We start from the raw sequence: 11,161 nt of genomic DNA, 5'->3' as shown, positions 1-11,161 counted from the left end.
ATCCCAGTCTTCTGCTGGATCACTGCTACAGTTCTGGAGGACAGGTTGAAAACCAGAGAGGGAGCAGAGCTGCCCAAGACCCTGACTGAGATGTATGCAGAGTTTCTGATGTTTCAGGTAAATCACACCAAAAAGAAAAAGAAAGGACCAGAGAAGTCCAGGAAGTACATTTTGTCACTAGCAAAGCTGGCTCTTCAGCAGCTGGAAAAGGGCAACATAATCTTCTATGAGAAGGATCTGAAAGAGTGTGGCATCGATTTCAGTGAAGCCTCAGTGTACTCAGGAGTGTTCACAGAGATCTTCAAAGAAGAGAAGAGAAGGAAACAGAAATTCACAACATTCTGCTTTGTTCACCTGAGCGTTCAGGAGTTTCTGGCTGCTTTCCACCTCATACGCTGTTTCATTGATGGGGACACTAAGAAGCTGATGGTATTCCTGGGAGAGAAAAAGAGGTATTGGCCATTCCTGGGTAAGAAAAAAAGGTATTGGTCATCTCTGGATAACATCCTGGACAGAGTCATGGAGAAATCTCTGAACAGTAAAACTGGCCACCTGGACCTGATGGTTCGCTTCCTTCATGGTCTCTCCCTGCAGTCAAACCAGAGACTCTTAGGAGACCTGCTGGGTCAGACAGAGATCAGTTCAGAGGCCATCCAGAGAGCCATCAAACCTGAAACGGAGACGCACTGATACAGTGTCTCCTGACAGAAGCATCAACATCTTCCACTGTCTGATGGAGATGAACGACCTCTCAGTGCATCAGGAGATCCAAGAGTTCCTGCAGTCAGAGAACAGATCAGAGAAGGAACTCTCTGAGATCCACTGCTCAGCTGGCCTACATGCTGCAGATGTCAGAGGAGGTTCTTGATGAGCTAGACCTGATGAAGTACAACACAACAACAGAAGGACGATTGAGACTGCTTCCAGCTGTGAGGAACTGCAGAAAGTTCAGGTGAGTCCAGATGTGACCAATCAGTGTAGATTACTGGTTTAGTTCTTAGACACATTCACACAATCAAACTGCAGAACAACATCATGGTATGCAAACATGCACACATACCATTACACAAACAGTTCAATCAGGATGTCACACAACAGAATAACTCTTAAAAGTCTCTGAATGAAAGAGAAGAATTTATCTTTCAGCAATATCAGCTGGAAGAACCTACAACAGAGGAATAAAGTGAAATACACTGTCAAAATGAGACGATGAGAATGATCAGAACTATTGTTACATGTCAAACAGTCAGATCAAATGAGATCACTGCTACTACTTAAAGTGTCCCTTTCATAATGTTCTGATGTTTCTGTCATCACAGACTTTCTGACTGTAAACTCTCAGAGACTCACTGTGAAGTTGTGGCCTCAGCTCTGAAGTCCGACCCCTCCCATCTGACAGAGCTCGACATGAACTGGAACGACCTGGAGGATTCAGGACTGAAGCAGCTATGTGCTGGACTGGACAGTCCTCACTGCATACTGCAGGTTCTCAGGTCAGTTAATGTTATTATTAGGCTGAGGTCCAGTTTTTAAATCATCTGTCAGGACTGACAGACAGAAAAGGACCACAGACATGTGTATCTTCAGTCACTGTTGCTCTGATGACAAATCAGATCTACTCATATGTTCAAATGTTGCTCAGTAATTCAGTGAATAATTATTATTTTCTTCCCTCCCAGTAACAGTAATCTGTATGTTTAATGTTATCCCATATTATTAGATGATCAGTGGTATCAATGGCTCTATCAATGTCTTGATTGTTTTATTAGGTTGTGTCGCTGGGTTTGTCAGAGATCAGCTCTCTGGGATCAGCTCTGAAGGCTAACCCCTCCCAGCTGAGATATCTGGACCTCAGTGGGAACCACCTGCAGGATGTGGAGCAGCTACGTGGTTTTCTGGAGAGTTGTGGACTGCAGACTCTGAGGTCAGTCTCAATAGTTTTATGTGTTGTGATGTAAAGTTTGTGGTGGGGTGAGCTCTGAAGTCCCAAGACTGCAGATCATCGGGTCAGGGTAAATCTGGGTGTTGATCCAGTCTTCACATTTCATTGGTTGATCGGTTGGATTTTGCTGCTTATGTTTTGAACTGATGATGCATTACTAACCCACCCAACCCCAGATGTTGAATGTCTGTAGGGGTTTAGTTCTTGCTTTTTGAGTTTATGATTTTGTAACTCTACTCTTGTCAAGTTGTCTGATCAATGAGGGAGGTTTGGGTTTACTGAAGCTCTTTGAGATGCAGCATGGTTTTGTTTTCAGTTGTATATCAGCATGAGTTGTAGATATAACTAGTACAAATGAGTTCCAAGATAAAATTGTTGGAACTTTCTGGTAAAATATTTCCGACAAACATGTGTGAACATAGAAAACACTTCAACAACATGTAGCGCTCCCCTCTGTAGTCATATTGATGATGTTATGTGCGATCACAGACGGAGATCCAGAAGCAGGTACATTTACTCACTTTAATAGAGAAAACAAAAAACTACCACTGAGGAGAAAACTGAGCTGAGTCCAAAATATAACCAAAAACAACCACAAGGGCGAACTACGAGGTAACTTGAAGGAGGAACGAAAAACAACCACGAGGGCGAAGCACAACTCAGGTCCAGGGCGAGAAACAACCGGGTGGCGTGGCTGGAGGCCTAGGCAAAAAACAAGGTAAGTCACTGGTCACTTAGAACGGACAGAAAGGTGGCTGGTTGCTTAGTACGAAAATAGCAGTGAAGAACTGGCGCCGAGGAGAAGGGAGGCGGCGCTTAAGTAGCCGGCGGAATGACGGGAAACGGAACCCAGGTGAGAAGAAGCCACGACTCCACCCAGCTGGACCATCGCGCCTGGAAAGAACAAAAACAAGGAAACGAGCAAGAAATGAAAAACACAGGAAGTGCCAGAGGAGCAACTCTCACCACTACAGATGAGGGCAGGCTTTTAGGTTCTTTTAAAGTATTTATCCAATGTTTCTTAACCCTGATTAACTCAGTTTTAATTATTATCTTGGATGTCCCTTTAATACACACAAGTGCAGTGTTTGACCCATCAATCAAATGGCCATCTTTAAATTATATTTTACTAAAGATCTTAACTACGTCTGCATATGTCTCTGCAATTGAATCACTGCCCTTTCTCAGGTAAGTAGAAAGACTGATTCATCACATCAGCTGTGTTTTTGTCTCAGATGTTCTTCTACTGTGAAAACATTGTTTGTATGTTTCTGTTTGAAGCTGTTAAATGAATGGACATAAATGTGTCTTTTTTGTAGTTAAAACAGCTGCATGTGGCCAAAGAGCTGCACAAACTACATAGATACAAAGACTGCAAAAACTGCAGCGCAACATCATGGTATGCAAACATGCAGACACATACCATTACACAAACAGTTCAATCAGGATGTCACACAACAGAATAACTCTTAAAAGTCTCTGCATGAAAGAGAAGAATTTATCTTTCAGCAATATCAGCTGGAAGAACCTACAACAGAGGAATAAACTGAAATACACTGTCAAAATGAGACGATGAGAATGATCAGAACTATTGTTACATGTCAAACAGTCAGATCAAATGAGATCACTGCTACTACTTAAAGTGTCCCTTTCATAATGTTCTGATATTTCTGTCATCACAGACTTTCTGACTGTAAACTCTCAGAGACTCACTGTGAAGTTGTGGCCTCAGCTCTGAAGTCCGACCCCTCCCATCTGACAGAGCTCGACATGAACCAGAACAACCTGGAGGATTCAGGACTGAAGCAGCTATGTGCTGGACTGGACAGTCCTCACTGCATACTGCAGGTTCTTAGGTCAGTTAATGTTATTATTAGGCTGAGGTCCAGTTTTTAAATCATCTGTCAGGACTGACAGACAGAAAAGGACCACAGACATGTGTATCTTCAGTCACTGTTGCTCTGATGACAAATCAGATCTACTCATATGTTCAAATGTTGCTCAGTAATTCAGTGAATAATTATTATTTTCTTCCCTCCCAGTAACAGTCATCTGTATGTTCTAATGTTATCCCATATTATTAGATGATCAGTGGTATCAATGGCTCTATCAATGTCTTGTATTGTTTTATTAGGTTGTGTGGCTGTGGTTTGTCAGAGATCAGCTCTCTGGGATCAGCTCTGAAGGCTAACCCCTCCCAGCTGAGATATCTGGACCTCAGTGGGAACCACCTGCAGGATGTGGAGCAGCTACGTGGTTTTCTGGAGAGTTGTGGACTGCAGACTCTGAGGTCAGTCTCAATAGTTTTATGTGTTGTGATGTAAAGTTTGTGGTGGGGTGAGCTCTGAAGTCCCAAGACTGCAGATCCTCGGGTCAGGGTAAATCTGGGTGTTGATCCAGTCTTCACATTTCATTGGTTGATCGGTTGGATTTTGCTGCTTATGTTTTGAACTTATGATGCATTACTAATAGGGATGTCCCGATCCGATCACATGATCGGAAATCGGGCCCGATTACGTGATTTCAGACTCGATCGGAATCGGACATTACCTCCCGATCAGGACTCGGATATTTTTTAGGGCTGTCAAAGTTAACGCCTTCTGTGCAGGGTGGCTCTGTGTCTTGTAGTGCAGGGGTATGACAGCTGCTTTTGGTGCGACAGGTCCTGGTTCGAGACCTCGATGTGCTGCGTGTGTGAAATCTCCCAGTGTGGCGGCACACGCACACACAGGCCTGTCGATAAACAATAAATCAATTAATTGCACGATAACTTTAAATTACATTTGCACGCTTGTTTGTTTTCCTCTCTCTCTCTCGCTGTCAAAGAGGCTGGATGACAAAAGGCGTCACTCGGTGCGTCGTAGCGTATAAAGTGTGCAAAGTCCGGCCGTCAGATTTAATATGTCCCGCGGCTTCTGTCTTAAAATGTGTCAAATCAACAGGTAGTTCTTATTTTTTAACTCATTGTGTGCCGTTTACGGGAAGTTCTGAGCAGACCTCTGTCAGCTCGCGTCACCACGGTGCGTCACAGCGCTGCAGGGCTTGGACGTTACAGCGACACAGAGAGCTGTGAAGCTGCAGAACTCTGGTTCAACACTTCCACACAATTCACCACGACACTACACATGCTCATGAATACAACGTGCCATCAGAGAGAGTCCGCGTTGTACGAGTGAAGTTCTCTGCCTTCTCACTGGCGGCACTCACGGCAGCGCCACCTAGTCTAGTTCTCTTGCCCAGTCCTCTGGTGCCATCTCTGCTATTTTATGTGTTTCTGTCTACATGGTGGCGTTTTTAAAATTCGCTGATGCACATACACACACGCATACGCGTGCGCACACAAACACATGTGCGCACAGGTGAGCCCACTCCCAGCAGCAGGTAGAGTGCGTGTTGTTTGGCTCTGTTGCTCATGACGTGCTAGTTGGTTTGACTTAACTCCATTGACTATGCTCAGATAAGCCATGGTAATAGGCCTACCACTACTCATAATAATAATATTAATATCATTAATAAAACAATAATAATAATAGTGTTGATAATTGGGGGCCTTTCCAATGTTAAATGTTCTTTAGAAATTAAAGTTTATTGATCTTTGAAAGGGTGTACTTGCATTATATGTCATTATCATTATGTTAGTTGAACATTGATTTGACAATATTATCGCTTATCGCAATAATTTCTCTTGGCAATTAATCGCCCAGCAAAATCTGTTATCGTGACAGGCCTGCACACACACACATACACGGGTTTTGCCGCAATGAGTGCCTTTATAGAAAATCGGATCGGGACTCGGTATCGGCAGATACTCAAAATCAAATGACTCAGACTCGGACTCGAGGGCAAAAAAACCTGATCGGGACATCCCTAATTACTAACCCCACCCAACCCCAGATGTTGAATGTCTGTAGGGGTTTAGTTCTTGCTTTTTGAGTTTATGATTTTGTAACTCTACTCTTGTCAAGTTGTCTGATCAATGAGGGAGGTTTGGGTTTACTGAAGCTCTTTGAGATGCAGCATGGTTTTGTTTTCAGTTGTATATCAGCATGAGTTGCAGATATAACAAGTACAAATGAGTTCCAAGATAAAATTGTTGGAACTTTCTGGTGTAAAATATTTCCGACAAACATGTGTGAATATAGAAAACACTTCAACAACATGTAGCGCTCCCCTCTGTAGTCATATTGATGATGTTATGTGCGATCACAGACGGAGATCCAGAAGCAGGTACATTTACTCACTTTAATAGAGAAAACAAAAAACTACCACTGAGGCGAAAACTGAGCTGAGTCCAAAATAACCAAAAACAACCACAAGGGCGAACTACGAGGTAACTTGAAGGAGGAACGAAAAACAACCACGAGGGCGAAGCACAACTCAGGTCCAGGGCGAGAAACAACCGGGTGGCGTGGCTGGAGGCCTAGGCAAAAAACAAGGTAAGTCACTGGTCACTTAGAACGGACAGAAAGGTGGCTGGTTGCTTAGTACGAAAATAGCAGTGAAGAACTGGCGCCGAGGAGAAGGGAGGCGGCGCTTAAGTAGCCGGCGGAATGACGGGAAACGGAACCCAGGTGAGAAGAAGCCACGACTCCACCCAGCTGGACCATCGCGCCTGGAAAGAACAAAAACAAGGAAACGAGCAAGAAATGAAAAACACAGGAAGTGCCAGAGGAGCAACTCTCACCACATTACAGATGAGGGCAGACTTTTAGGTTCTTTTAAAGTATTTATCCAATGTTTCTTAACCAGATTAACTCAGTTTTAATTATTATCTTGGATGTCCCTTTAATACACACAAGTGCAGTGTTTGACCCATCAATCAAATGGCCCTCTTTAAATTATATTTTTAATGAAGATCTTAACTACGTCTGCATATGTCTCTGCAATTGAATCCCTGCCCTTTCTCAGGTGAGTAATAAGTAACACAACACAAGGTTTTAGAAAAATAATTCTCAGTTATTTAAGAAAAGGTTAATGCTGGTGAACTAAGACATGAAAATAAAATTAGAATATTGTTTTGGAGCCTTAAACATCAAATGTCACTTTTTTAAAGAAAAACACTCCAGCTGTTTGGAGGCAAAAACACAATATAACCTTTTTTCTTAACCCTCTAATGAATTCAGAAACTCAGTTTACCAACCTCAAGGTCACTTAAACAAAAGTTGTGGCCCCCACACCTTAATACACTCTATAAAGCAGCAACTTAAATGATTACAGACTGACATATACCGCAGCAGGCGAAAGTCTTCCCGCCTCTCAGTATGCTGCTAGACTTCTTCTCACAGATTGTCCTGTCAACAACCTTAAGACACAAGTTACACACCGTTTTGTGCACTGCTAACTTAGAAATGAAGACAGAAAATCTCTGTTACACATGTTCTCCGACACACCTCTCCTAGTCTGTGTCACACTGTGCTCACGGTCCTGTCACATGTTATTAACCCCATCTATGCTGGTGGGACATCTTTCAGCAACATTCTTTAACATAACACAACAAACATGTAACACTTTTTACCCTTTTAAATCACATTTTAAATGCTTACACATTTAAACTTGAACTGAAATGATCAACACTCATTAAAACATGTGGGGATTTTAAACTGGGTTACAAACAAAACACATTTAGGAATGAAACCTTCTAGATGTAGGCTTCACTCAAGAGATTAAATGATGATGGATTGTGCAAGTACATCTATAACATTAAACTGCAACTCATTAAACAAGACGAAAATATGAATTGACACACTATGAACACAAAGTTAACTAGAAAGCATTTCCTGCAGAAAATGTGAGTTTGGTTGCTGCAGCTGAAGCATTGCTCTGAATGATGTGAAGGATTGCTCTGAATTGCTGGAGAATCTGCAGTCTGAATTTAAGTTGCTGAAACACTTTGAATAGATGAAGCTGTTTTATTGTGAAAAGTAGAAAACCTTTGAACATTAGGAAGTTATGAAACAGAAACTGCTGAAGATGAACAATATGAAGTCACTGACCTTAAAGAATAGCCTGGAAATACACCATAAAGGTCTGAGGCTGGAATCATATCTAAAGCTAATAAGGACAGGCTGTATGGTTTTAATGTGGAAAAGTATCAGAGTTACCTCCCCCAGAACATTTTGGATGAAGTAGAAGCCATTTCCTGCATTCTGGTGGATTTCAACAGCTATTATACTGACAGAAGTAAAGGGTTAACTCAACAACTATTACTGAGAGATTCAATAACTCCTTATTTATTTTAAGCCATGATGACAAATATAAAACCAACTGAAAATGAAACAGTTCTGTCAGCCTCATGGTGGCACTACACTAACAGGTTATTAGAACAAAATGTTTACATCTGTTACTGTCTACCTCTGTGCCACCATGACTTTAACCACAAAAACCACATTTCTGTTTCACTGTATTCCCAATGAGGCCATCAGCTGCACTGTCAGGTTTTAGAGACTTCACAGAACAGATCAGATTAAACAGATTAGAAACAGATTACCCAAAGCCTCCAAAAAAAGCTGCACACAGGTAACTTAGTTCACATGAATCTGTGCTGATGTGTCTGCTTGTGTTGATCAGCACACAATCAGTTCACATGAAGTGACTGAAACACAAAGGGAGGATCAATATAGAAGGAAACCCGCTCCCTGTCTCTCACTCCTGGCCTGCCCTATATGCCATAACGTCTGCTGCACGTGTGCTTGCAGCTGAATCTCAGACCTCACCTGGCAACAATACATTTTTTCTGATTGGCTGATTCCTGTTCTCTGCCATAGAAATGACAGATGATTAATAATAAAAAATGTACAAACATAATTCACAAATTATAACCACTGACATTACTAAGCTTAGACAATAGTGTCCTTTCATGTTGTAGAATTGTTTTTTCATTGCACTCTACTTCTTACAATTATCAGTATTGTTAAATGTACACATTTCATTTCTTTCAGTCTGAGCAGCTGTAACCTCTCAGAGAGAAGCTGTGAAGCTCTGTCCTCAGTCCTCAGCTCCCAGTCCTCTAGTCTGAGAGAGCTGGATCTGGATAATAACGACCTGCAGGATTCAGGAGTGAAGCAGCTGTCTCATGGATTAGGGGGTCCAGACTGCAGACTGGAGACTCTCAGGTCAGGATCCAGCTTGTTGATCATCAGTTAAATTCTGCTTCATGTTCATGTTGAAGATCTGTTGGATTTTCCTTCTTTCTTCTTGAGTTCATGACATGTTTTGTTCCTCCAGTCTGTCAGGTTGTCTGATCACACAGGAGGGCTGTGCTTCTCTGGCCTCGGCTCTGACCTCCAACCCCTCCTATCTGAGAGAGCTGGACCTGAGCTACAATCATCCAGGAGACTCAGGAGTGAAGCTGCTGTCTGCTTTACTCAACAGTCCAGATTGTAGTCTGAAGACTCTCAGGTACACAGAGACCACAGAGCATGAGTCCTCCTCAGTCTGTCAGTTTAGCTCATATATCCACAGCTGTTGATGGATGGACTGAAACTGCAGAGAAGAAATAATCACTGATCCCTGATGTTCATCTTCCTCCATCATTAAGTGTCCATCATGTTAACTTCACTTTTCTTTATACACGTTCTTCATGTCAAAATACAAACAGACTGATTTTCAGTCACACTTAGTGCAGATCAAATACTAAATGATGCCCTACTTATTAATGTCCTCAGCTGTAAGAAGCACTGAATTATTTCCACAAACAAATGTTCCTGAAACAATCCATATGTGAAGCTTCAGAGGAGACAACAACACAATGGTAGAAGGAGGAGTTCCTTCAGTCAGAGACAGAGAGCAGGGAGACACTACAATATTATCACTGTAAAAACTACACACAGACATGAGTGAATGTATTTATTTGAAGTGTGTCAGAAACTCTTCCATCCATGACACATGTGAACCAGGCTTGTGTTTGCATATAGAGTGAAAGGAACAAACAGTCAGAGACAGTGTGGCTTGTTTGCTGCTTTGGATAAATGCACAATGCTGAGATCAAACCTACACTGTTGCTGCATGAAGAGGATTTTACAGTAAAGCACTGACAGAGAGCAATATTTCACAGAATGGAGGACATGAATAAACACAGAGCAGATCAGGAGAGACTCTTCTGGAGTCGACACAGATGAGTTTCAGTCTGTTTGTGTGTCTCTGACAAACTGAGGAACTCTGCTTCATGTTGATCAGCAGTTTGGACTCATGTTGGTTAGAAAATCATTCTGACTGTGTTTCTTCCTGCAGGGTGGAGCATGGTGGAGAGCAGTGGTTAAAACCTGGGCTGAGGAAGTGTAAGTTTGACTCAGTCTTTCCTCATGTTATTGTGCATGAGTCAGTGTTCTATCAGTCCATCAGAGCTGTTGTAGCGCAGCCTCGGCGGTTGGATTTCTTTGGTGTTTACTGGAGTTTATTACTCCCCAGCAGGAGTTTTAGGTTCCAGCTTTGTCATTGGTTTTCCTTTTTTCTCTTGTTAGGGAGCTTTAGTGTGTTGTAGTGTCTCTGTGTTTGTTTGGGCACTGCTCAGCTCTGAGTTCATGAACTGCAGCCTAACACTGAAACCAGCCTGTGTAGCTGCCGATCTGAGAGTGGGGACGAGTGGGGAGGTGCAGACATGCTGTGTGTGGGTTTCCCCTCAGCCTGGGACATAACAGAGACAACCAAAGCAGACAAAGGACAAAATCCAATAAGAGACCACAAAGGGTTGAAAAGGTCCAAACACAGGAAGAAACAGCTCCACAGTCCAAAAGCAGGCAGGACTCAGACACAAAGAATCTCATCCAAAGGGTCAGACTGGACTGATGGACTGAAGAGTGAAGACACTGAGACACTGAGCTGTGAGCAGCATTATTAGGGTTAGGGTTAGGGCGAGAAACGCCACTGTTTAAGAAAACGAGTTACCACCAAAATAAGTTTCACACGGGGTCTCTGTTTAAAGTTTTTAATCAATTAGTAACAAAACACGTTATCCGCCATGTTTCCCTGCACCGCTTCTTCTCTTTTTCCCCAATCTGCTACAAACACCCTGATTTTCAGCACAATGCAGCATTTCCATTCAACCAATCACGGGGCAGCTTTCCAGCTGTCATGGCGGAGGGTTTATATGAAAACTAGAAGTTTCATATAAACCCTTTTTGGAAAGAAAACACTTTTTTCTGGATTTATCGCGTTTTGGAAGCAATCTCTTCATTTGTTAGGCGGGACAGCCGAAACCAGTTAAACAAGCTTTTACTGACA

The sequence above is a fragment of the Parambassis ranga genome, unplaced genomic scaffold (assembly GCF_900634625.1).
Source record: "Parambassis ranga unplaced genomic scaffold, fParRan2.1 scaffold_188_arrow_ctg1, whole genome shotgun sequence".
Lineage (NCBI taxonomy): Eukaryota > Metazoa > Chordata > Actinopteri > Ambassidae > Parambassis > Parambassis ranga.
Note: the sequence above shows the minus strand (reverse complement) of the source record.